The sequence below is a fragment of the Archocentrus centrarchus genome, unplaced genomic scaffold (genome assembly GCF_007364275.1).
Source record: "Archocentrus centrarchus isolate MPI-CPG fArcCen1 unplaced genomic scaffold, fArcCen1 scaffold_193_ctg1, whole genome shotgun sequence".
NCBI classification, from domain to species: domain Eukaryota; kingdom Metazoa; phylum Chordata; class Actinopteri; order Cichliformes; family Cichlidae; genus Archocentrus; species Archocentrus centrarchus.
In genome coordinates, this window is record NW_022060238.1 from 1 (window position 1) to 22969 (window position 22969).

Here is a 22969-nt window from a genome sequence, read left to right on the forward strand (position 1 = left end):
AGGTGCAAAGTGTCAGCGCGTCGAGGCGGTTTAGCACTCTGTGCCCTATAAAGAGCTTGTTTGTGAGCGCAGTGTTTGCTTACGGCCATACCACCCTGAACGCGCCGATCTCGTCTGATCTCGGAAGCTAAGCAGGGTCGGCCTGGTCAGTACTTGGATGGGAGACCGCCTGGAATACCAGGTGCTGTAAGCTTTTGTTGCCTCTGGCACGGGGCGGTGCCGCCGCTCCGTCTCTGTTCTCGCTGGACCTTGTTCCTATTTGCTGCTCTACTGAATAATACGGTGGCACAAGAAATCAGAGTGCAAGTGCGGCCAAGTAGCTGCCGCTGCGTTCTGGATTGGACACGCGCCGTGAACAGTCTGTGAACTTCAGATTGCGGTGAGAGACACCCAGATGACGTGGGCCACTGAACTTTGGAAATATGCCTTGGGTCCTTCATTTCTTGGTTGCAACAATGCTTTGTGGCAGTAAATGTTGGAGAGCTGGAAAGCCTGTTTGTTTTCCCCTTAAGCGGCGCCACAACTGCAAGGGACATGCATTTGTGGGTGGAGCAGCAGCCCACCCCACCGGAGGCAAGAAAAGCTTACAGCACCTGGTATTCCCAGGCGGTCTCCCATCCAAGTACTGACCAGGCCCGACCCTGCTTAGCTTCCGAGATCAGACGAGATCGGGCGTGTTCAGGGTGGTGTGGCCGTAAACGAGCAAGACCCTCGAAAGAAGCCCTTTTATGAGTGAAACGTTGCTGTCTTTCTTTGACGTCAGAGCTGCGTTTAGCTCCACAAAGTAGGTGACGGCAGCATCGATGTTTTCGGTATGTCAGTGGCGTCAACGAAAAGCGTGTCAGTCCTGCGGCACACTTTTGATATTCGATGATGTAGCGCTTGATGGCATTTGAAATGTGCATTTTTCTTTCTTTCTTATAAATTGTCCGAACTTTTGCACCGCAACAAAATAGAATATGAAACGAATCTAAGAAACGCTGGTCATGTTTATGCTTTGCGAATGAATGAGGGAAATGTGCAGGACGTGTGCAGTAAAGGAAATAGCAGTGCAGCGATGAGATGTCGGAGTATTGTGATCTAAAGTGAAGAAAAGGCTTTGTGCTTCCGTTGATGTGTCTGTCCTTTAAATGCGAGGAAGCGTCGATGCACTTGTGAGGCCTCCCGCCGAGAAAAGCCACGTGTGGCAAAGAGGCCAAGACTGCATTTGTTTGAGCCTGAGCCCCAATCCCAAGTGTGTAGGATGCGCTAAATATGAATTGTGAGGTGCAAAGTGTCAGCGCGTCGAGGCGGTTTAGCACTCTGTGCCCTATAAAGAGCTTGTTTGTGAGCGCGGTGTTTGCTTACGGCCATACCACCCTGAACGCGCCCGATCTCGTCTGATCTCGGAAGCTAAGCAGGGTCGGGCCTGGTCAGTACTTGGATGGGAGACCGCCTGGGAATACCAGGTGCTGTAAGCTTTTGTTGCCTCTGGCACGGGGCGGTGCCGCCGCTCCGTCTCTGTTCTCGCTGGACCTTGTTCCTATTTGCTGCTCTACTGAATAATACGGTGGCACAAGAAATCAGAGTGCAAGTGCGGCCAAGTAGCTGCCGCTGCGTTCTGGATTGGACACGCGCCGTGAACAGTCTGTGAACTTCAGATTGCGGTGAGAGACACCCAGATGACGTGGGCCTCTGAACTTTGGAAATATGCCTTGGGTCCTTCATTTCTTGGTTGCAACAATGCTTTGTGGCAGTAAATGTTGGAGAGCTGGAAAGCCTGTTTGTTTTCCCCTTAAGCGGCGCCACAACTGCAAGGGACATGCATTTGTGGGTGGAGCAGCAGCCCACCCCACCGGAGGCAAGAAAAGCTTACAGCACCTGGTATTCCCAGGCGGTCTCCCATCCAAGTACTGACCAGGCCCGACCCTGCTTAGCTTCCGAGATCAGACGAGATCGGGCGTGTTCAGGGTGGTGTGGCCGTAAGCGAAGGAGCCCCTCGAAAGAAGCCCTTTTATGAGTGGAAACGTTGCTGTCTTTCTTTGACGTCAGAGCTGCGTTTAGCTCCACAAAGTAGGTGACGGCAGCATCGATGTTTTCGGTATGTCAGTGGCGTCAACGAAAAGCGTGTCAGTCCTGCGGCACACTTTTGATATTCGATGATGTAGCGCTTGATGGCATTTGAAATGTGCATTTTTCTTTCTTTCTTATAAATTGTCCGAACTTTTGCACCGCAACAAAATAGAATATGAAACGAATCTAAGAAACGCTGGTCATGTTTATGCTTTGCGAATGAATGAGGGAAATGTGCAGGACGTGTGCAGTAAAGGAAATAGCAGTGCAGCGATGAGATGTCGGAGTATTGTGATCTAAAGTGAAGAAAAGGCTTTGTGCTTCCGTTGATGTGTCTGTCCTTTAAATGCGAGGAAGCGTCGATGCACTTGTGAGGCCTCCCGCCGAGAAAAGCCACGTGTGGCAAAGAGGCCAAGACTGCATTTGTTTGAGCCTGAGCCCCAATCCCAAGTGTGTAGGATGCGTTAATATGAATTGTGAGGTGCAAAGTGTCAGCGCGTCGAGGCGGTTTAGCACTCTGTGCCCTATAAAGAGCTTGTTTGTGAGCGCGGTGTTTGCTTACGGCCATACCACCCTGAACGCGCCCGATCTCGTCTGATCTCGGAAGCTAAGCAGGGTCGGGCCTGGTCAGTACTTGGATGGGAGACCGCCTGGGAATACCAGGTGCTGTAAGCTTTTGTTGCCTCTGGCACGGGGCGGTGCCGCCGCTCCGTCTCTGTTCTCGCTGGACCTTGTTCCTATTTGCTGCTCTACTGAATAATACGGTGGCACAAGAAATCAGAGTGCAAGTGCGGCCAAGTAGCTGCCGCTGCGTTCTGGATTGGACACGCGCCGTGAACAGTCTGTGAACTTCAGATTGCGGTGAGAGACACCCAGATGACGTGGGCCTCTGAACTTTGGAAATATGCCTTGGGTCCTTCATTTCTTGGTTGCAACAATGCTTTGTGGCAGTAAATGTTGGAGAGCTGGAAAGCCTGTTTGTTTTCCCCTTAAGCGGCGCCACAACTGCAAGGGACATGCATTTGTGGGTGGAGCAGCAGCCCACCCCACCGGAGGCAAGAAAAGCTTACAGCACCTGGTATTCCCAGGCGGTCTCCCATCCAAGTACTGACCAGGCCCGACCCTGCTTAGCTTCCGAGATCAGACGAGATCGGGCGTGTTCAGGGTGGTGTGGCCGTAAGCGAAGGAGCCCCTCGAAAGAAGCCCTTTTATGAGTGGAAACGTTGCTGTCTTTCTTTGACGTCAGAGCTGCGTTTAGCTCCACAAAGTAGGTGACGGCAGCATCGATGTTTTCGGTATGTCAGTGGCGTCAACGAAAAGCGTGTCAGTCCTGCGGCACACTTTTGATATTCGATGATGTAGCGCTTGATGGCATTTGAAATGTGCATTTTTCTTTCTTTCTTATAAATTGTCCGAACTTTTGCACCGCAACAAAATAGAATATGAAACGAATCTAAGAAACGCTGGTCATGTTTATGCTTTGCGAATGAATGAGGGAAATGTGCAGGACGTGTGCAGTAAAGGAAATAGCAGTGCAGCGATGAGATGTCGGAGTATTGTGATCTAAAGTGAAGAAAAGGCTTTGTGCTTCCGTTGATGTGTCTGTCCTTTAAATGCGAAGAAGCGTCGATGCACTTGTGAGGCCTCCCGCCGAGAAAAGCCACGTGTGGCAAAGAGGCCAAGACTGCATTTGTTTGAGCCTGAGCCCCAATCCCAAGTGTGTAGGATGCGTTAATATGAATTGTGAGGTGCAAAGTGTCAGCGCGTCGAGGCGGTTTAGCACTCTGTGACCTATAAAGAGCTTGTTTGTGAGCGCGGTGTTTGCTTACGGCCATACCACCCTGAACGCGCCCGATCTCGTCTGATCTCGGAAGCTAAGCAGGGTCGGGCCTGGTCAGTACTTGGATGGGAGACCGCCTGGGAATACCAGGTGCTGTAAGCTTTTGTTGCCTCTGGCACGGGGCGGTGCCGCCGCTCCGTCTCTGTTCTCGCTGGACCTTGTTCCTATTTGCTGCTCTACTGAATAATACGGTGGCACAAGAAATCAGAGTGCAAGTGCGGCCAAGTAGCTGCCGCTGCGTTCTGGATTGGACACGCGCCGTGAACAGTCTGTGAACTTCAGATTGCGGTGAGAGACACCCAGATGACGTGGGCCTCTGAACTTTGGAAATATGCCTTGGGTCCTTCATTTCTTGGTTGCAACAATGCTTTGTGGCAGTAAATGTTGGAGAGCTGGAAAGCCTGTTTGTTTTCCCCTTAAGCGGCGCCACAACTGCAAGGGACATGCATTTGTGGGTGGAGCAGCAGCCCACCCCACCGGAGGCAAGAAAAGCTTACAGCACCTGGTATTCCCAGGCGGTCTCCCATCCAAGTACTGACCAGGCCCGACCCTGCTTAGCTTCCGAGATCAGACGAGATCGGGCGTGTTCAGGGTGGTGTGGCCGTAAGCGAAGGAGCCCCTCGAAAGAAGCCCTTTTATGAGTGGAAACGTTGCTGTCTTTCTTTGACGTCAGAGCTGCGTTTAGCTCCACAAAGTAGGTGACGGCAGCATCGATGTTTTCGGTATGTCAGTGGCGTCAACGAAAAGCGTGTCAGTCCTGCGGCACACTTTTGATATTCGATGATGTAGCGCTTGATGGCATTTGAAATGTGCATTTTTCTTTCTTTCTTATAAATTGTCCGAACTTTTGCACCGCAACAAAATAGAATATGAAACGAATCTAAGAAACGCTGGTCATGTTTATGCTTTGCGAATGAATGAGGGAAATGTGCAGGACGTGTGCAGTAAAGGAAATAGCAGTGCAGCGATGAGATGTCGGAGTATTGTGATCTAAAGTGAAGAAAAGGCTTTGTGCTTCCGTTGATGTGTCTGTCCTTTAAATGCGAAGAAGCGTCGATGCACTTGTGAGGCCTCCCGCCGAGAAAAGCCACGTGTGGCAAAGAGGCCAAGACTGCATTTGTTTGAGCCTGAGCCCCAATCCCAAGTGTGTAGGATGCGCTAAATATGAATTGTGAGGTGCAAAGTGTCAGCGCGTCGAGGCGGTTTAGCACTCTGTGCCCTATAAAGAGCTTGTTTGTGAGCGCGGTGTTTGCTTACGGCCATACCACCCTGAACGCGCCCGATCTCGTCTGATCTCGGAAGCTAAGCAGGGTCGGGCCTGGTCAGTACTTGGATGGGAGACCGCCTGGGAATACCAGGTGCTGTAAGCTTTTGTTGCCTCTGGCACGGGGCGGTGCCGCCGCTCCGTCTCTGTTCTCGCTGGACCTTGTTCCTATTTGCTGCTCTACTGAATAATACGGTGGCACAAGAAATCAGAGTGCAAGTGCGGCCAAGTAGCTGCCGCTGCGTTCTGGATTGGACACGCGCCGTGAACAGTCTGTGAACTTCAGATTGCGGTGAGAGACACCCAGATGACGTGGGCCACTGAACTTTGGAAATATGCCTTGGGTCCTTCATTTCTTGGTTGCAACAATGCTTTGTGGCAGTAAATGTTGGAGAGCTGGAAAGCCTGTTTGTTTTCCCCTTAAGCGGCGCCACAACTGCAAGGGACATGCATTTGTGGGTGGAGCAGCAGCCCACCCCACCGGAGGCAAGAAAAGCTTACAGCACCTGGTATTCCCAGGCGGTCTCCCATCCAAGTACTGACCAGGCCCGACCCTGCTTAGCTTCCGAGATCAGACGAGATCGGGCGTGTTCAGGGTGGTGTGGCCGTAAGCGAAGGAGCCCCTCGAAAGAAGCCCTTTTATGAGTGGAAACGTTGCTGTCTTTCTTTGACGTCAGAGCTGCGTTTAGCTCCACAAAGTAGGTGACGGCAGCATCGATGTTTTCGGTATGTCAGTGGCGTCAACGAAAAGCGTGTCAGTCCTGCGGCACACTTTTGATATTCGATGATGTAGCGCTTGATGGCATTTGAAATGTGCATTTTTCTTTCTTTCTTATAAATTGTCCGAACTTTTGCACCGCAACAAAATAGAATATGAAACGAATCTAAGAAACGCTGGTCATGTTTATGCTTTGCGAATGAATGAGGGAAATGTGCAGGACGTGTGCAGTAAAGGAAATAGCAGTGCAGCGATGAGATGTCGGAGTATTGTGATCTAAAGTGAAGAAAAGGCTTTGTGCTTCCGTTGATGTGTCTGTCCTTTAAATGCGAGGAAGCGTCGATGCACTTGTGAGGCCTCCCGCCGAGAAAAGCCACGTGTGGCAAAGAGGCCAAGACTGCATTTGTTTGAGCCTGAGCCCCAATCCCAAGTGTGTAGGATGCGCTAAATATGAATTGTGAGGTGCAAAGTGTCAGCGCGTCGAGGCGGTTTAGCACTCTGTGCCCTATAAAGAGCTTGTTTGTGAGCGCGGTGTTTGCTTACGGCCATACCACCCTGAACGCGCCCGATCTCGTCTGATCTCGGAAGCTAAGCAGGGTCGGGCCTGGTCAGTACTTGGATGGGAGACCGCCTGGGAATACCAGGTGCTGTAAGCTTTTGTTGCCTCTGGCACGGGGCGGTGCCGCCGCTCCGTCTCTGTTCTCGCTGGACCTTGTTCCTATTTGCTGCTCTACTGAATAATACGGTGGCACAAGAAATCAGAGTGCAAGTGCGGCCAAGTAGCTGCCGCTGCGTTCTGGATTGGACACGCGCCGTGAACAGTCTGTGAACTTCAGATTGCGGTGAGAGACACCCAGATGACGTGGGCCTCTGAACTTTGGAAATATGCCTTGGGTCCTTCATTTCTTGGTTGCAACAATGCTTTGTGGCAGTAAATGTTGGAGAGCTGGAAAGCCTGTTTGTTTTCCCCTTAAGCGGCGCCACAACTGCAAGGGACATGCATTTGTGGGTGGAGCAGCAGCCCACCCCACCGGAGGCAAGAAAAGCTTACAGCACCTGGTATTCCCAGGCGGTCTCCCATCCAAGTACTGACCAGGCCCGACCCTGCTTAGCTTCCGAGATCAGACGAGATCGGGCGTGTTCAGGGTGGTGTGGCCGTAAGCGAAGGAGCCCCTCGAAAGAAGCCCTTTTATGAGTGGAAACGTTGCTGTCTTTCTTTGACGTCAGAGCTGCGTTTAGCTCCACAAAGTAGGTGACGGCAGCATCGATGTTTTCGGTATGCCAGTGGCATCAACGAAAAGCGTGTCAGTCCTGCGGCACACTTTTGATATTCGATGATGTAGCGCTTGATGGCATTTGAAATGTGCATTTTTCTTTCTTTCTTATAAATTGTCCGAACTTTTGCACCGCAACAAAATAGAATATGAAACGAATCTAAGAAACGCTGGTCATGTTTATGCTTTGCGAATGAATGAGGGAAATGTGCAGGACGTGTGCAGTAAAGGAAATAGCAGTGCAGCGATGAGATGTCGGAGTATTGTGATCTAAAGTGAAGAAAAGGCTTTGTGCTTCCGTTGATGTGTCTGTCCTTTAAATGCGAGGAAGCGTCGATGCACTTGTGAGGCCTCCCGCCGAGAAAAGCCACGTGTGGCAAAGAGGCCAAGACTGCATTTGTTTGAGCCTGAGCCCCAATCCCAAGTGTGTAGGATGCGCTAAATATGAATTGTGAGGTGCAAAGTGTCAGCGCGTCGAGGCGGTTTAGCACTCTGTGCCCTATAAAGAGCTTGTTTGTGAGCGCGGTGTTTGCTTACGGCCATACCACCCTGAACGCGCCCGATCTCGTCTGATCTCGGAAGCTAAGCAGGGTCGGGCCTGGTCAGTACTTGGATGGGAGACCGCCTGGGAATACCAGGTGCTGTAAGCTTTTGTTGCCTCTGGCACGGGGCGGTGCCGCCGCTCCGTCTCTGTTCTCGCTGGACCTTGTTCCTATTTGCTGCTCTACTGAATAATACGGTGGCACAAGAAATCAGAGTGCAAGTGCGGCCAAGTAGCTGCCGCTGCGTTCTGGATTGGACACGCGCCGTGAACAGTCTGTGAACTTCAGATTGCGGTGAGAGACACCCAGATGACGTGGGCCACTGAACTTTGGAAATATGCCTTGGGTCCTTCATTTCTTGGTTGCAACAATGCTTTGTGGCAGTAAATGTTGGAGAGCTGGAAAGCCTGTTTGTTTTCCCCTTAAGCGGCGCCACAACTGCAAGGGACATGCATTTGTGGGTGGAGCAGCAGCCCACCCCACCGGAGGCAAGAAAAGCTTACAGCACCTGGTATTCCCAGGCGGTCTCCCATCCAAGTACTGACCAGGCCCGACCCTGCTTAGCTTCCGAGATCAGACGAGATCGGGCGTGTTCAGGGTGGTGTGGCCGTAAGCGAAGGAGCCCCTCGAAAGAAGCCCTTTTATGAGTGGAAACGTTGCTGTCTTTCTTTGACGTCAGAGCTGCGTTTAGCTCCACAAAGTAGGTGACGGCAGCATCGATGTTTTCGGTATGTCAGTGGCGTCAACGAAAAGCGTGTCAGTCCTGCGGCACACTTTTGATATTCGATGATGTAGCGCTTGATGGCATTTGAAATGTGCATTTTTCTTTCTTTCTTATAAATTGTCCGAACTTTTGCACCGCAACAAAATAGAATATGAAACGAATCTAAGAAACGCTGGTCATGTTTATGCTTTGCGAATGAATGAGGGAAATGTGCAGGACGTGTGCAGTAAAGGAAATAGCAGTGCAGCGATGAGATGTCGGAGTATTGTGATCTAAAGTGAAGAAAAGGCTTTGTGCTTCCGTTGATGTGTCTGTCCTTTAAATGCGAAGAAGCGTCGATGCACTTGTGAGGCCTCCCGCCGAGAAAAGCCACGTGTGGCAAAGAGGCCAAGACTGCATTTGTTTGAGCCTGAGCCCCAATCCCAAGTGTGTAGGATGCGCTAAATATGAATTGTGAGGTGCAAAGTGTCAGTGCGGTTTAGCACTCTGTGCCCTATAAAGAGCTTGTTTGTGAGCGCGGTGTTTGCTTACGGCCATACCACCCTGAACGCGCCCGATCTCGTCTGATCTCGGAAGCTAAGCAGGGTCGGGCCTGGTCAGTACTTGGATGGGAGACCGCCTGGGAATACCAGGTGCTGTAAGCTTTTGTTGCCTCTGGCACAGGGCGGTGCCGCCGCTCCGTCTCTGTTCTCGCTGGACCTTGTTCCTATTTGCTGCTCTACTGAATAATACGGTGGCACAAGAAATCAGAGTGCAAGTGCGGCCAAGTAGCTGCCGCTGCGTTCTGGATTGGACACGCGCCGTGAACAGTCTGTGAACTTCAGATTGCGGTGAGAGACACCCAGATGACGTGGGCCACTGAACTTTGGAAATATGCCTTGGGTCCTTCATTTCTTGGTTGCAACAATGCTTTGTGGCAGTAAATGTTGGAGAGCTGGAAAGCCTGTTTGTTTTCCCCTTAAATGCGAAGAAGCGTCGATGCACTTGTGAGGCCTCCCGCCGAGAAAAGCCACCTGTGGTAAAGAGGCCAAGACTGTATTTGTTTGAGCCTGAGCCCCAATCCCAAGTGTGTAGTGAAGGAAGTAATTTTATGAAAATCACAAATATAATCATTTTATGTATTCCTGCCTTTGCTGAATCAAATTTATTAAATGATCTTAGAAGAGAGAAATGAAGAAAGTGTGGCTAATCAACAGAGAAGAAGTACATTTAGTTTTGTGTTGTAGCAAGAACAGGTTAGGCCTTTTGTGTCTCTGTGTTTTTCATAACAGATCCCAGAAAGTGCTGGCCAGAGCGGCGACGGCCGTCTCAGGCGCCTGAGGAGATAAACAACGATAAGGGGAACATCCAAGGTCCCCCAAACCAACAGCTGATGGGAACCAGCCTGAACCAGCCTGAACCACCCTTGCACATTTTCAGATATTTTTAATGATGTAACAAAAGGTGATAACCAAAAATTATATGTCTGGGCTTAGCCAGAGTGGGGTTCAGACTTCATGCCCTGAACCAGCTGATTTGTATTAGCTCAGATAGGTTGCAAGTCTCACCCAGACCGGTCTGTAACTTGTGATATTTTGGCTGATTAAATTCAAGTTATTGATTTTTATTCCATTGTCGTTTGAATCCTTTTCGTTTAAAAGAACACGCACCTGCAACAGATATATAGATATATATATAGATTAAATTACAACAAATGGTGTCCTCCGACGTGGAATGAACAGGATCTTGATTGTTTGCAGTCTTCTGTTAATAAAGAGTATTTTGGCAACCGATAATCGCCGCTTCGAGGGTCCGCGGGGCAGTGCCGACTCCTTGAGGCTATCAGTGACCTGGACATCCACCTAAGAGGTAAGCAGAGACCTTTCTAAATTCTGCATATTGGCATTGGTCAAATTTGTGGTCACTGGTGGTCAGAGAGGAAGCGGTGTAGATCGCAGCCAACTCACACAAGTTTGTGTTTATATATATAAGACAGAGAGTAACAAGAAAAAGCAAAGCAAAAGAGGTTATAACAGAGTAAAAAAGAAAAATAGGCAACACGAATAGCAGGTGAAGAGTCCGAGTGGAAAACTGATCAATCCACTGAAAAAACCTATTCGGGGGGTTTTTTAGGTTTAGAGGGCCTTTGGTTCTTCTGAAGTGGACTAGCCGTTTGTTTTTTACCAATGTCCTCCCGGTATAGAGAGGTTGGTCAAACGCGCGTAAAGACATAGCACTCCTGGTAGAAATTGACGAGCGTAATAGCTTATGGCTATAGGGTTCCTTAATAAGAATCTTCACTTCAGAACTCCATAAAAGCAACTAAAACCCTTTAAAAGCCTTAGAAGATAAAAGAAGATAAAGAAATACAATGAAGAGAAAATAAAATAAGTTTCATAATAAAACAGTAAAATACACATTAAAAAAAAAAAAAACAAAAAAACAAAAAACAAAAGGAGAAGCGCTGGTAACTGTTGAAATTGCTTTGTGTTGCATTTATTAACTGACTGCTTGGTTGCTGCGCTGTTGAAGCTGCTTTGCTGCTGCATTTGCTTGTGTGGGGGTGAGTGAGTGATTGTCTGACTGTCTGAGAATGGCTGACGGTGGCGAGTATGATGTTTTGGTACACTGGGAGTCGATGAAGGCTCAGCTAGTCAGTGGGGAAGTTGCAGCCAGAAAGGAAGAAATGAAAAGAGATTTGCAAACTATTTGGGATGAGTTCCTAGCAGACGCAAAGATTACTTCTGTCGGAGCAATGAAATATAAACTTATGGAGGAAGAAATTAAAGCTAAAAACCGATTGAAAGAACACAGGAAAATTACACCAACTTTATTAGGTAAAAGGTCATGGTCAAAAGAGGAGCAGCATATTGATACCATGCGCGCTGTGTTTCATAAACTTGGCAACGTGTGCTGTGATGTTCCCTCCAGCAGACGGGAAAAGAAAGCTTTAAAAGCTACTTCCCCACCATCAGCCCCACTGTTACCTCCATGTTATAATGCAAGTTTGAATAAGGGCATAAAGCATACACAAATGCCCCTTTTGCAGATTGAGGGTCAGCTTCAAGTAGATTCCACACCCACCGATCAGGAAAATCAGATTGCAGAATTGACAAGACGACTGCAGGAACAAGTACAGCTTTTAAAACAAGCTCGATCAAATCGTCAAGTGTTCCAAGCATCCCCTGAGCCGAGTGCTGCCTGTGTAGAGTCGCTGTGTGCTAATCCAGTATTGTGTGAATCAGATGGCGATGGTGATGTTGACAATACAACAGCCATGCCTTCTTCCCCTGTGGATTCTGTGTTAAAGGGACCCTTTACTAAGCCCCCTGTAACCAATTTGGGTACACCATTTAAAACCAGAATAGAGAGAGAAACTCTGAAAGTTGAGGCTGAAGCTCAGACAGAGGCAGACAGTGACCCGGATGGGCCGGATGCTGATGAGCTGCAACCGGAAGGGCTTCTGAGAGACGGTGAGGAAGTACAGTTCGTAGGCAGAGTCAGCAGAACAGCAGACGCAGGGAGCGACGGCGACGCAACACACACACACACAAAGTCACGCCCTCCTGCATTTAACTCACGCCACAAGAGCAGACATGCTAGGGGCAGAGGAAGCATAATGGCTCCTCTGCTCCAACATCAAACTGGTCAGCAGCCAGTTTACACCCCTTGGACTCTAACTGATTTGAATTGTGTGGTGGACAAAATGCCCCCTCCCACCGAAGGAGGTAGTAAGTGGATGCAAATGTTTAGCAAATACACAATGAGTTTTAATTTGGCTTTGGGCGACTGGCGTGGAGTTTTGGGGAGACAGATTGGAGAGCATGAGTTAGCTGATATAGAAACTCGAGCTAACACAATAGATTTACCGCATGCTACACCATTTAGCCAGGTAGCTACAGTGCTTGGTACTGTATTGCGAGCAAAATATCCAGTGCCCTCTGGAGCCATACACTCTTTGGTTTTGAGATTGCTAATAAAGAAGACATTCCTTCATTTTTGATGCGTTGTCAAGAGTCCTGGGTTAATACTACAGGTGTACATCCTGGTAATGACCCACTTCAGAACTCCATCTTCAGAAAAGCAATAATGGATGGTTTACCTAAAGCAGTGCAAACTAAAATGCAGCAAAATCCTGATCTGCCCGGCTGTGATGATGCAACCTGGTCCAGACATTTGGCACACCATATGAAAGCATATAGACAGCAGGATGATCATGAAAAAGCAGAAGAGATTAAATTACAAAATCAGTTCTTACACTTACAACTACAAGAGGCTAGAAGAAAGGAGATCACTGACAAAAAGAGTAAAATACAACTCCCAGTGTGTGCTACAGCAAATCAAGCAACCCCACTCACAACTTTGGGATGTGCGCCTGATTTTCTAGACCCCAATTCGTTTGCAAACAGCCAAAACCTCCAAATGGCAGTTATTGGTATCAGGGGACGTGGAGCGGGCTGGGGCGCTTCACGTGGGGGTGCTGGGCCTTGGTCGCGCAGTGGCTCTCGACGGGGCCGTGGGAAGGGCTCCTCTGGAGGGAGACGGTCGCAATGGTATAATACATGCTACCACTGTGGGAGTGAAGGACACTGGGCTATCTATTGCCCTGCTTTGGGTCACAACGACCCTGGATATGTGCCAACGCCACAGGCTGGCCAAATTCCAAATGCTTCTTTTCATCAGGCACCAAATCCCTCTGCTGCCCCAGGTGGACAATATCCACAGCAACACTACTACTGAAGAGGCCCGGGAATGCCACAAGAAGGGGTTTTGGCAGACCCTCTTCTGAAAATAAAGGTTGGAAACACTGAACTGCCTTTTCTTGTTGACACAGGAGCGAGATATTCTACTTTGACGTCTGCTGTGCACAAAGACTTCATATCTAAAGACACTGTATCAGTAATTGGATTCTCGGGAAAACCACTTGATCTGCCTGTCACTCATCCTCTGCCAGTGAAGCTGGCTAATCAGACACATCAACATCCTTTTGTTGTGTCTCAGTCTTGCCCCGTTAATTTACTGGGTCGTGATTTACTGACTAAAAGTGGAGCTTCAATCTTATGCAGCCCAGATGGAATTATTGTGACTTTTCCAGATGGATTTTCCACAAACTGCACCCTCACCTCTCATTGGTCTTCAACTCAGATGATGCTTCAAGCTGACACCTCTCCAACTTATAACCCACTGGTAAAGATCTACTGGGGACTTCTGCAGCCTGATCTTGAAGGAGGTGGTCTTTTTTCGCGGTTTCTCTCGTGGTCCCCGTGGCTTCGTGCTTTGCGCCCTTACGTTTCCCCTCCAGACCCATACCATGTCACCCTGTATTATGATCGCCAGGATGATGATGTTTATCTTGAAGCTTTCTCACAACAACTGCAGGATGCAACATGGTCAATGACATCTATGGATATCATTGCTGGTCTTGAGGGCGTAGCCGCCCTGGTTGACTTAATATCTAAACAGCAGCAGTGGTATAGGATGGAGGACGCAGCTGTGCCTCATCTTAGATTACTGGTTGCTGCTGACCATGAAGCACATGAATTGGGTCCTATGTGTAAAAGAGCTGCTGAAACAACAGACTGGCTGACCACTCAGATCCCACAGGTCAAGTATTCACCTTCAATGAAGGCCTATTGCATAGCTAGTACGGGACAAGATAATTTTGTACTGACAGCTGAGGATGTGGCCAGGACTCACGGCCGGGAGTGTACAGATCACGATCAAGCTCAATTTTTGTTGGACTCTCTTCCACCTGACCTATGGTCAGCAGGTCCAGAAGACGTCGGGTATTGTACCAACACTCCTGACGTCACATTCACCTATCAAACGAGTGAACCTATTTGGATTCCACAATACAGACACAAACCACAGGCAGTTGAGGGTATCTCTGACACTGTAGATGGCCTCTTAAAGGCTGGAGTGCTCGAATATTGTACATCTCGCTGGAATACTCCGATTCTTCAAGTTGAGAAAAAAGGCACTGGAAAATATCGTATGGCACATGACCTCAGAGCAATTAATGCTATCATAACCACCCCAACTGTCCCAGTTCCAAATCCGTACACAGCTCTTTCATCCCTTACACAAGAACATAAGTGGTTCACTTGTATTGATTTGGCTAATGCTTTTTTCTGTCTGCCCCTTGCAGAACAGCTCAGAGACATTTTTTCCTTCACACATAACGGTCAACAGCTCAGGTACCGGCGCCTCCCCCAAGGTTTTGTGTTGACTCCAGGAATATTCAATCAAGCTTTGAAACAACAGCTTGCTGATTTACACCTGCCTGAAGGCGTGTTGTTAATACAGTATGTTGATGATTTAATGCTAGCGGCTCAATCAGTTGACAGCTGCTTAACAGCTACAGTGTCGCTATTGAAACACCTACACAAGTGTGGGTTTAAAGTTTCCCGTCAAAATATTCAGTGCTGCCGCCCAGAGGTTACATTCCTGGGACGAGTAGTGTCAGGTCGAGGCTCAACTGTCTCTGGAGCACACAGGTCTGCAATTTTGGCTCACACCAAGCCCCTAACGGTCAAAGTCATGCTCTCTTTTCTGGGTCTCACAGGATTTAGCAGGAATTATGTTCCTGGCTACTGTGACCTCACAGCCCCTCTCAGAGCCCTGGTAAATGAAAAAGGCATGAGAAATCTCACTGCAAAACTTGACTGGACATTCAAAGCAGAACAATCCTTTATTTCTTTGAAACAACTCTTGGCACATGCTGCTGATCTTTCCACTCCAGATTATAAGTACCCCTTCTTCTTGGATGTTTCTGTAAAAGCACGAACGGCAGACGGCGTGCTTTTCCAGAAAAAGGGGGGTGGACGACAGGTACTGATGTACACTAGCGTTGCACTCGACTCAACAGAAATCAGACAACCACCATGTACAAGACATGCAGCAGGAGTGGCCAAACTGATACAGAAAACAGCACACATTGTAATGGGACATGCACTAACAGTACTCACCACACACAACATTGTGGCATTTGTAAACTCTGCAGCATTTACCATGTCGTCACTGAGACAAAACAGGTTAGAGAAAATCCTAAGTGCAGCAAACATTGCCTACACACACGAAGGAGTCAACATGGCTGAACAGATAGGGGAAGGAGAACCACATAGGTGTGAGGAGAGAGTAGAAAGAGACACCAAAGTGAGACCGGACCTGACAGGAGAACCAATCGACAATGCAGAAGAGAATTTTTTCACAGATGGCTGCTGTTTTAGAAACCCGATAGAGGGGCTAAAAGCAGCCTATGCAGTTATCAGGCAACGCCCAGATGGTAACATAGAAACTGTCACAGCAGAAGAGTGATGGAGAAACCTTCAGCCCAACTGGCTAAGCTCCTGGCTCTTACAGCAGCCCTACAACAAGCAACAGGTAAAAAGGTAAACATTTACACTGACTCAGCTTATGTGTGTGGGGTGGTCCATGTAGAACTTACCCAATGGGAAAGAGCAGGCTACAGAACAGCCAGCGGTGCTCCAATTAAACATGAGAAGGAAGTGCGAAGATTAGCTAAAGCATTGCAGGCACCAAAACTGGTAGCAGTAATCAAGTGTAAGGGACATGACAAAACTGGAGGTTGGATCGCGAAGGGAAATGAGGCAGCAGATAAGGCTGCTAAGCAGGCTGCTGGCTACGCATCACAGTACATGATGGCTAAGGCTGAAATGACAGTGTATGATCTGCTACCTAAATTGGATGGGGAGTACTTAAAAACACAACAGGAGAAGGCATCCCCTTATGAAAAATCAGTTTGGGAAGAAAGGGGGGCATCTCAAGTTCAAGGTGTATGGAGAGCACCTGATGGGAGACCAGCTTTGCCGGCCTCCTTAGCTGTGGGCCTGTTAGAAGAGGCCCACGGGCTAACTCATTGTGGAAGACAACAAATGGAGAGAAAACTCACCCATTGGTGGCATCCGCATTTGCCAGCAATGGTTGAGAATTTTGTAAGGGAGTGTACAGTTTGTGAAGTATATAATGTAAAAAGTACAGTGAAGCCTCATCAAGGCAAATTTCCTATTCCTCCAATGCCCGGACAGGAAGTAGTGATTGACTTCACGGACATGGGTGAAAGAGTCAGAGGTCAAAGATACCTTTTGGTGGCAGTTGATGCATATACAGGGTGGCCAGAGGCCATCCCCACCAAAAGGGAAGATGCTGCATCAGTGGTGAAGTTTTTGATCAATGAATATATACCAAGACACGGGTTTCCAAAAAGAATCAGATGAGATAATGGAACTCACTTTAAAAACAAAGACTTGCAGCAAGTCGAAAAAGCATTGGGTTTAAAACATGCATTTGGAAGTGTTTATCACCCTCAATCTCAACGAAAAGTGGAGAGGATGAATCGCACATTAAAAGACAAATTAGCTAAAGTGTGTGCACAAACAGGAATGACCTGGGTTCAGGCATTACCTATTGCTCTTCTAGGGGTCAGAAGTGAGGTGAATAGGAGTACTTGATTCACCCCATATGAACTAACTCATGGCTTGCAATTTCCAGGTCCAGCTGCTGGAGGAGTTTCCAGAGGAGAGGCTTTTTCTCTGAAACATAAGCCATACTTTGATCAGTTAATGAGTATTATCTCAGATTTCTCTAAACAGGCCAAACCAGGAGACCAGACCAAGGAAGGAACACCGCATTCGAGCGAGTGGGTTTGGCTTAAAGCCATCAAGAGGAAGTGGTCCAAGCCGAGGTGGAGAGGACCATACCAAGTGGTCGAACGCACCACGTGCGCAGTAAGGTTAAAGGGTAAAGGTGACACTTGGTATCACTGGAGTAATTGTGTTCCAGCAGCAGAACCGAGCAGGACACTGAAGGACACCCGGAATCAGGTCAAGGTGACTACGGCTGGACAGCAGGACTAATGGTATGGACTAAGGTGTGAGGGTTAAATGCTCTCGGGGAGAAGGTTTCGCCCCGATACAAGGACAGTATTGCCAACCATTGAAGGACATAAAAAAAAAAGAGAGAAAAGAAAAAGAGGACAGTTAGGAGTTTATCACTTCATTTTTATTTTTATTTTCATAATCTCAATTTAATAAAAGGTCAGAATATTTGAGGACATAGTTTAATTTCTTAAGTTGTGATTTGACTTCAATCTAATCATGCAAGTGCTTAATTGGAAATTGATCGCAGGATTAACTTGTGTCATTATACTCATTGTGTTACCTATTTTAATATGGGAAGCTTTGCAGAGACGCCGGGTAGGTGGGGAGGAGGTGCCAGATCCTACACACTTGCATGAACAAGGTAGGTCGAAAAGAGACATTCCTCAGCAGAAAGGCACACGACCAGATGACGTGTGCCTGCATCATGTTGGTGGGATTGAATTAAATTACACCTATAACACTGAAGTGGCTTGGATTTTTGATTTGTGTTCAGTGATTGATTGTGGGGGAAAACCATCAGTGTGGAATGGCTATGATGTATATCTTTGTGCACCTCCTGACGTTGATGATATGTGTGGGAGACAAAAGTGGCCTTGCAGGGGGCTGGGATGTCAGACGTTCTGTGCCTCATGGCAGCATGTGTGGGCCTACACGGGACCCTGGACCCCTGCCCCAATCACGAAATATTCTGAGGTATCAAAGATCAAACTGGTAAGACAAACTAACTCCGATCCAACTAAAAACACATTGGTACTCACATTTTCAAATTTGACTAAAAACCCCCAAGATAGTTTCAGAGGACGGTCACGGAAGAAGGACGTATATTTAACAATAGGTGTGGACGTTTCAGGCAGAGACCCCGAGGCCCTAATCAAATTCAATCTGATTGCCCCTGAAAAAAGGACTAACCCAAAATCAAGTTCTGGCCAAAAACTTGTAAAAAAAGATAACATTGAGACTGGAGTCTCAGTAGGGAAAGGAATAGTAAAAGTAGACTTATCAAAATTAACCCCACAGGGGGCGCTAACTTTAGCCACTGGCTATGCTGATAGAAACTTGTGGCTAGATTGGCTGGTGAGCACAGCACAAGAAAATAATTGGTCGCCTTGTGTAGCTTGTGCAGCAGCTAGGCCCAAACTAAGGACTGCACCGGCTCCCCTGCATCCCAGAGATGATCCTAAGGGGTTCCATTGCATTCTAGGACTCCACATCACCAAAAACCCAAAAGGCTGTGCTCAGTTTTCAAAATTGTACCCAGTAGTCAGTAACACAATTTCTCCTCCAGGCTTCACTCCAACCCCAGGTAATTACACATGCTTAACTAGATGAGGAAATACAACTGTAGGACAGATGGATGCCACGTGGTGTGAGAGTCTGATTGATGTTACAACTTGGAAAAACAGCTCCCAATTTGTCTGGTCTAGAGCGGACCTGTTCTGGTACTATGGTGGGGCGACACTCAGGAATGTCCTTCCACCCGGATGGTCAGGTATGTGCACTCTGAGCAGACTTTATCAGCCTGTAACCATAATAACAGCACTCGAGGCCTCCAACCTAGACAAGATTAGGAGTAAAAGAGGTGCTAATTGGGACTTAACAGGTCCCACTTATATAGATGCAATTGGAATACCTCGAGGTGTCCCGAATGAGTACAAATTGGCAAATCAGGTAGCGGCAGGGTTTGAAAATCTCCCTTTAATATCAGCCTTATTTCCTGTCACCCCCAACAAAAATGTGGAGCGCATAAATTATCTCTATTACAACGTACAACGTCTATCCAATTTCTCAAGGGATGCAATAGGAGGAGTGGCAGAGCAGCTTTCTGGAACCTCACTTATGGCAGTTCAGAATAGACTAGTCTTAGACATGCTGTTGGCCAAAGAAGGGGGCGTTTGCCACATGTTTGGGGACCAATGTTGTACAGTGATTGCTAACAACACTGCACCTGACGGCTCAGTGACTCGTGCACTGCAAGGCCTGAAAGCTCTGAGTGACACCATGGCTTCCCACGCTGGAATTGAAAATCCCCTGGACGACCTACTCAGTTCATGGTTTGGTAGTTGGAAGGATCTGGCACTCTCCCTCTTCGTTTCTCTGGCTCTGCTATTGGGTTTTTTGATAGTATGTGGATGTTGTTGTGTGCCCTGTTGGCGTGCTCTGTGTGTTCGTTGTATTATTGCTGTTATAGAAGGACGGGAACCCCAAGGACAGGTTGTCCATCAGATGTCGGTGTTTGGTCGAGAGGAACGGGACGACAGTGAGGAGGATGATGACCCTCTGGCCACCGGAAGCACTGGCTTCTAAGGTTGGCCTCAGGTGACCTGAGGCCAAAAGGGGAAGTTGAAGGAAGTAATTTTATGAAAATCACAAATATAATCATTTTATGTATTCCTGCCTTTGCTGAATCAAATTTATTAAATTATCTTAGAAGAGAGAAATGAAGAAAGTGTGGCTAATCAACAGAGAAGAAATACATTTTGTTTTGTGCTGTAGCAAGAACAGGCTAGGCCTTTTGTGTCTCTGTGTTTTTCATAACAGATCCCAGAAAGTGCTGGCCAGAGCGGCGATGGCCGTCTCAGGTGCCTGAGGAGATAAACAACGATAAGGGGAACATCCATGGTCCCCCAAACCAACAGCTGATGGGAACCAGCCTGAACCACCCTTGCACATTTTCAGATATTTTTAATGATGTAACAAAAGGTGATAACCAAAAATTATATGTCTGGGCTTAGCCAGAGAGGGGTTCAGACTTCATGCCGTGAACCAGCTGATTTGTATTAGCTCAGATGGGTTGCAAGTCTCACCCAGACCGGTCTGTAACTTGTGATATTTTGGCTGATTAAATTCAAGTTATTGATTTTTATTCCGTTGTCGTTTGAATCCTTTTCGTTTAAAAGAACACGCACCTGCAACAGATATATAGATATATATATAGATTAAATTACAACAGTAGGATGCGCTAAATATGAATTGTGAGGTGCAAAGTGTCAGCGCGTCGAGGCGGTTTAGCACTCTGTGCCCTATAAAGAGCTTGTTTGTGAGCGCGGTGTTTGCTTACGGCCATACCACCCTGAACGCGCCCGATCTCGTCTGATCTCGGAAGCTAAGCAGGGTCGGGCCTGGTCAGTACTTGGATGGGAGACCGCCTGGGAATACCAGGTGCTGTAAGCTTTTGTTGCCTCTGGCACGGGGCGGTGCCGCCGCTCCGTCTCTGTTCTCGCTGGACCTTGTTCCTATTTGCTGCTCTACTGAATAATACGGTGGCACAAGAAATCAGAGTGCAAGTGCGGCCAAGTAGCTGCCGCTGCGTTCTGGATTGGACACGCACCGTGAACAGTCTGTGAACTTCAGATTGCGGTGAGAGACACCCAGATGACGTGGGCCACTGAACTTTGGATGCCTTGGGTCCTTCATTTCTTGGTTGCAACAAAGCTTTGTGGCAGTAAATGTTGGAGAGCTGGAAAGCCTGTTTGTTTTCCCCTTAAGCGGCGCCACAACTGCAAGGGACATGCATTTGTGGGTGGAGCAGCAGCCCACCCCACCGGAGGCAAGAAAAGCTTACAGCACCTGGTATTCCCAGGCGGTCTCCAATCCAAGTACTGACCAGGCCCGACCCTACTTAGCTTCCGAGATCAGACGAGATCGGGCGTGTTCAGGGTGGTGGGGCCGTAAGCGAAGGAGACCATCAAAAGAAGCCCTTTTATGAGTGGAAACGTTGCTGTCTTTCTTTGACGTCAGAGCTGCGTTTAGCTCCACAAAGTAGGTGACGGCAGCATCGATGGTTTCGGTATGTCAGTGGCATCAACGAAAAGCGTGTCAGTCCTGCGGCACACTTTTGATATTCGATGATGTAGCGCTTGATGGCATTTGAAATGCCTGGGAATACCAGGTGCTGTAAGGTTTTGTTGCCTCCGGTAGGGTGGGCTGCTGCTCCACCCACAAATGCATGTCCACAAACAAGGTCTTTATAGGTCACAGAGTTGTAAACCGTCTAGATGCGCTAGACACTTTGCACTTCACAATTCATATTTAGCACATCCTACATACTTGGGATTGGGATTTTTTTATGTGTAAAAATATTTGGAATCATGCATGATTTTCTTTCCACTTCGCAATTGTATACCACTTTGTGTTGGTCTTTCACATTAAATTCCATTAACATATATTTATGTTTGTGGGTGACAAAATATGGAAAAGTTCAAGGGGTATGAATACTTTTGCAAGCCACTGTGATCTTCCAGTTAGAAAATCCCATCAGCCTGCATATCAGGCCAGCATCAGTGTAATTAATGCATATTATTAGTGTTGTAAAGTTTTAATGTGAAGTGAATTTTCAATGATTTATAGACTAGAGGTCAATCAGAGGATTGTTGGCAGCAGTGTCCCCACCACCACCAACATCCACATCAGCAGATGCAGGAAAAAGACCCTCTATCTCAAAAGAGTTTGCTCACTCAGCACACAAACTCTTTGTCACCCTACCCTTGGGCAGGAGGCTGCAGAGCATCAAGAACAGAACCACCAGATTGAGAACGGTTTCTTCCCAGAGGTTGTAAGAATGTTGGAGTCCCATGAAGTTACCTTTGGCTGGGAGCAGCCAAAGGGAACAAACATGAGAAACTACTTGTCAGTGCATTATCCAATACACACTTTTTTTCTTATTTACACTTGATACTTTTCTTATTTATACTAAATAACACACTAAATAAGTTTTGGATTCCTTGTTTTTGTGTGATCTCATTCATGTTGGCCTTTAATCAGGTCCTGCGTGCAACATTTCGTTCATGTGAACAAAAAAAAAAAATAAAATTTGAATTTGAATAGAAAAAAATTGATCTAAAAAGAGATCTACATAATCGGACCGATTTAATCAAAAGACAAACAACCACTGAAAAAAAAATTGTTGTCAAAGTACCGGAAATAACAAGTCAAACATAAAAAGTCATCATGAAAAGAAATGTTTGGGGTAAGAAGAAGACAGAAGAAGAAAGTAGTCGGGGTCACGTGACAGGGTCGAGCGTCTTTTTTTTTGGTCCATTTTGGATGGTGGTAGGAGCTCTGTGCAACCCAAAACAAAAATGACCAAACTGCAGTTTTTAAACGTCTTTTTGACTGAGCGTCTCATGCTTGCTGCGCAGGAGATTTACAAATCTGTCGAGGACACGATTTTGGAGTATCAGGAGGAGATAGCGATCAGGGAGCGGGAGAACGACCATCTGAGACGCAGGCTGCGAGACGCTGGGATTGAAATATGGCCAGGTTAGCTGCACTCCAAGCTAACGGTGCAGTCGCGACCCTTTCTGCACCATTAGCCGAGTAGTAAGCAGAGGAATTGGCACAACGTCATGAAGGACAGATACATAAAAGATGATAAATGACAGCAGAATAATTCCGACTCATTTCTAAGCAAGTCGAGTTTGGCCGCTGACAAGCTAGTAGATGTTAGCTGCTGTTGTTGTGAAGCGGTTAGCGCGATAGCAACCTTTGTTCGTTAGCCAGCCTGCTAGTCTGCTAGCCTGAGTTAGCACTGAGCTGCATCTGTATTCTTGTATTTATGTTGACGAATTCATTGGACAGACGCATAAATTGTCTGACAGGGACATATGCTGGCAAACAAACAAACAAAAACACACAAGTGATGTGTCAGTAGTGTTTGTTTACTCCAGTCATAAACCT

At 47.5% G+C, this 22969-nt stretch overlaps 16 non-coding genes and 1 pseudogene across 16 annotated transcripts; 9 read left to right on the forward strand and 8 right to left on the reverse strand.

Moving 5' to 3' along the window:
- Window positions 1-77: 77 nt before the first annotated feature.
- LOC115775587 (uncharacterized) lies at window positions 78-193 on the forward strand (annotated as a pseudogene).
- A 388-nt stretch (window positions 194-581) lies between these two features.
- LOC115775584 (5S ribosomal RNA) lies at window positions 582-700 on the reverse strand. Its single transcript, XR_004019361.1, has one exon. It is a non-coding gene; the product is annotated as a 5S ribosomal RNA (ribosomal RNA).
- A 641-nt stretch (window positions 701-1341) lies between these two features.
- LOC115775574 (5S ribosomal RNA) lies at window positions 1342-1460 on the forward strand. The gene has a single exon (XR_004019351.1). It is a non-coding gene; the product is annotated as a 5S ribosomal RNA (ribosomal RNA).
- A 388-nt stretch (window positions 1461-1848) lies between these two features.
- Window positions 1849-1967, reverse strand: LOC115775578 (5S ribosomal RNA). Its single transcript, XR_004019355.1, has one exon. It is a non-coding gene; the product is annotated as a 5S ribosomal RNA (ribosomal RNA).
- Window positions 1968-2608: 641 nt separating this feature from the next.
- Window positions 2609-2727, forward strand: LOC115775585 (5S ribosomal RNA). The gene has a single exon (XR_004019362.1). It is a non-coding gene; the product is annotated as a 5S ribosomal RNA (ribosomal RNA).
- Window positions 2728-3115: 388 nt separating this feature from the next.
- Window positions 3116-3234, reverse strand: LOC115775579 (5S ribosomal RNA). Its single transcript, XR_004019356.1, has one exon. It is a non-coding gene; the product is annotated as a 5S ribosomal RNA (ribosomal RNA).
- A 641-nt stretch (window positions 3235-3875) lies between these two features.
- Window positions 3876-3994, forward strand: LOC115775588 (5S ribosomal RNA). The gene has a single exon (XR_004019364.1). It is a non-coding gene; the product is annotated as a 5S ribosomal RNA (ribosomal RNA).
- Window positions 3995-4382: 388 nt separating this feature from the next.
- Window positions 4383-4501, reverse strand: LOC115775580 (5S ribosomal RNA). Its single transcript, XR_004019357.1, has one exon. It is a non-coding gene; the product is annotated as a 5S ribosomal RNA (ribosomal RNA).
- A 642-nt stretch (window positions 4502-5143) lies between these two features.
- LOC115775590 (5S ribosomal RNA) lies at window positions 5144-5262 on the forward strand. The gene has a single exon (XR_004019365.1). It is a non-coding gene; the product is annotated as a 5S ribosomal RNA (ribosomal RNA).
- A 388-nt stretch (window positions 5263-5650) lies between these two features.
- Window positions 5651-5769, reverse strand: LOC115775581 (5S ribosomal RNA). Its single transcript, XR_004019358.1, has one exon. It is a non-coding gene; the product is annotated as a 5S ribosomal RNA (ribosomal RNA).
- A 642-nt stretch (window positions 5770-6411) lies between these two features.
- Window positions 6412-6530, forward strand: LOC115775591 (5S ribosomal RNA). Its single transcript, XR_004019366.1, has one exon. It is a non-coding gene; the product is annotated as a 5S ribosomal RNA (ribosomal RNA).
- A 388-nt stretch (window positions 6531-6918) lies between these two features.
- LOC115775582 (5S ribosomal RNA) lies at window positions 6919-7037 on the reverse strand. Its single transcript, XR_004019359.1, has one exon. It is a non-coding gene; the product is annotated as a 5S ribosomal RNA (ribosomal RNA).
- Window positions 7038-7679: 642 nt separating this feature from the next.
- LOC115775575 (5S ribosomal RNA) lies at window positions 7680-7798 on the forward strand. Its single transcript, XR_004019352.1, has one exon. It is a non-coding gene; the product is annotated as a 5S ribosomal RNA (ribosomal RNA).
- Window positions 7799-8186: 388 nt separating this feature from the next.
- LOC115775583 (5S ribosomal RNA) lies at window positions 8187-8305 on the reverse strand. Its single transcript, XR_004019360.1, has one exon. It is a non-coding gene; the product is annotated as a 5S ribosomal RNA (ribosomal RNA).
- A 634-nt stretch (window positions 8306-8939) lies between these two features.
- Window positions 8940-9058, forward strand: LOC115775576 (5S ribosomal RNA). Its single transcript, XR_004019353.1, has one exon. It is a non-coding gene; the product is annotated as a 5S ribosomal RNA (ribosomal RNA).
- An 11287-nt stretch (window positions 9059-20345) lies between these two features.
- LOC115775577 (5S ribosomal RNA) lies at window positions 20346-20464 on the forward strand. The gene has a single exon (XR_004019354.1). It is a non-coding gene; the product is annotated as a 5S ribosomal RNA (ribosomal RNA).
- A 384-nt stretch (window positions 20465-20848) lies between these two features.
- Window positions 20849-20967, reverse strand: LOC115775586 (5S ribosomal RNA). Its single transcript, XR_004019363.1, has one exon. It is a non-coding gene; the product is annotated as a 5S ribosomal RNA (ribosomal RNA).
- Window positions 20968-22969: the final 2002 nt, after the last annotated feature.